This window comes from Psammomys obesus, unplaced genomic scaffold, assembly GCF_907164565.1.
Source record: "Psammomys obesus unplaced genomic scaffold, mPsaObe1.curated_primary_1811, whole genome shotgun sequence".
NCBI classification, from domain to species: domain Eukaryota; kingdom Metazoa; phylum Chordata; class Mammalia; order Rodentia; family Muridae; genus Psammomys; species Psammomys obesus.
The window spans coordinates 412,304-414,613 of NW_026593874.1; positions in this window are offsets into that span (position 1 = coordinate 412,304).

Consider the following 2,310-nt stretch of genomic DNA (forward strand, 5'->3'; position numbering starts at 1 on the left):
TGGGAGACTCCGGGAAGAGAAGGGTACTGAATAACACCGCAAAGAAGCTGTCAGCCAAAACCAGAATGTAAACAATCACACAGGGCAAAGACCCACTTTATTTAAAACATAAATGATATGTGGCGTGTGGTGGCACAGGCCTATAATCCCCAAACTCAGAAAGCTGGGGCAGAAAGGGGCAGAGTTTGAGGCCGGCTTGGGGTTTGTAGCGACCCTCTGTTAAACACAAAATGAAAAAAAATAGGCTGAGTGTGTAAAGGCCACTTTGGGCTCACAGCCTGAGTTCAATCCCCAGGGCTCACATGGTCGAGAGAGTACCAACTCCTACACCTACATCTGAAAACAAATAAATGTAATAAGAAAGAGAACAAATTAAAAGAATAAAATAAACACAAGGATGGAGAATGGTTAGCGTTCTAAAGCCTAAAAAACATCAAATGAAGTTGGAATTCTATGTTTTTAAATTTACTTCCATTTTTATGTGTGTGGGTGTTTTGCCCGCACGTTTGTCAGTGCGCGACGTGTGTGCTGTGCCCACAAAAATCAGAGGAGGGGCCAGGCGTGGTGGCACACGCCTTTAAACCCAGCACTTGGGAGGCAAAGGCAGGCGGTTCTCTACCCTCAGCCAGCGCTGTAACACAGAGAAACAAACAAAACAAGGAAAGGACACCAGAGGAGCGTATCTGGAATTCTAGACGTGAGCTGGGTGCCGGGAGCTGAACGTGGGCCCACTGGGAGGGCAGCAAGTGCACTTAACCGCCGAGCTGCCTCTTGAGCACCTGAGTTTAACTCTCAGCGAGGCTAAGTGAAGCCCGGCGACACTCACCTGTAGCGTCAGCGCTTGGCATGTGGAAGCAGGAAGATCAAGGAGTTGAAGGCCGGCTGCAGTTACATGGAAGTCTGAGGCCAGCCTGAGCTACATGGGGATTTGTGTCACAACAGAGTGGGACTAGAGCAGCGGCTCTGGCTCTCAACGTCCCTGAAGCTTCTCCACCCTCCGCAGAGTTCCTCACGTTGTGGTGATGCCCGGCCATAAAACTCTTTTTGTTGCTACCAATAACTGTAATTTGACTACTGTTATGAATCATACTGTGAAATATTTGTTCTGTAAGATACCTGATATGTGAGCCCTGTGGAAAGCGTTCAGCCCCCAAAGGAGCAGCGGCCCACAGGCTGAGATCCAATGCTCAAGCCCTAGACACACGCACGACATACATACATGTAGGTAAACACATACACATAAAAATTTAAAATCTTTCCCACACACATGGGGACAGCAAACAAACACAAGAATAAATATAGTAAGGGAGATGTTTATAAGACCAGTGACATGGCTCACCGCCTACAGACGCTTGCCTCCAAGCCTGACGGCCCGGGTTTGATACCTGGAACCCACACACCAAAGAGAACAGAACAGAATTACACTAGTGTCATGGCAGGGGCTTACCCGCACCTTCCTCCAACACAGAATCAAACAAAGGTAAAAGAGTGAAACAGAATCCTTTAATGAGGCCATCAGGGAGACGTAAACACTAATCTGCCTGTTGTGATGGGTGTTGAAAATGAGTCCTAGAGTTTGTGACTTTTCAAAAGTAAACTTTGGCTGGGCTCGGTGACTCACATTCCGAAGCGAAGGGGACTGATGAAGGACCTCACTGCAGTGAAAGGCAGCCTGGGCTACATAGTGAGTTCCAGGTTAGCCAGAGCTGCACAGTGACACCCTGATTCAGAATAAAGTCAGGGGCTGGAGTGACGGCTCAGTGGTTGGGGGCGCTTGCTGCTCTTACATAGGGCAGGGGTTCAGTTCCCAGCTCCCAAGCTGGGAGACTCAACCCCAGCAACAGCAGTTCTGAGGGATCTGGCGCCCTCTTCTGGCCTCAGCAGACACCGGGCACATGTGCACACACACAGACATACAAAGAATACAGTTCCAGGACAGCCAGGGCTATATACTTGGATAACCTGTCTCAAACAGTAACAGTATAAAACTCATGAATTATACTCACCCAGTTATTAACTGAATCCCAGAATTTTCCATATTTCTTTTGTTTTGCAGTGTTGGTCATGGAATTCAAGGCCTCCTCATGCTAAGTCAACATTCTACCCCTGAGCCACACACCAGCCCCTCACTGGAAGATTCTAGGCAGGGGCTCTACCCCTGAGCCACACCCCACCCCCTCACTGGGAGATTCTAGGCAGGGGCTCTACCACTGAGCCACACCCCAACCCCTCACTGGGGGATTCTAGGCAGGGGCTCTACCACTGAGCCACACCCCAGCCCCTCACTGGGGAATTCTAGGCAGGGGCTCT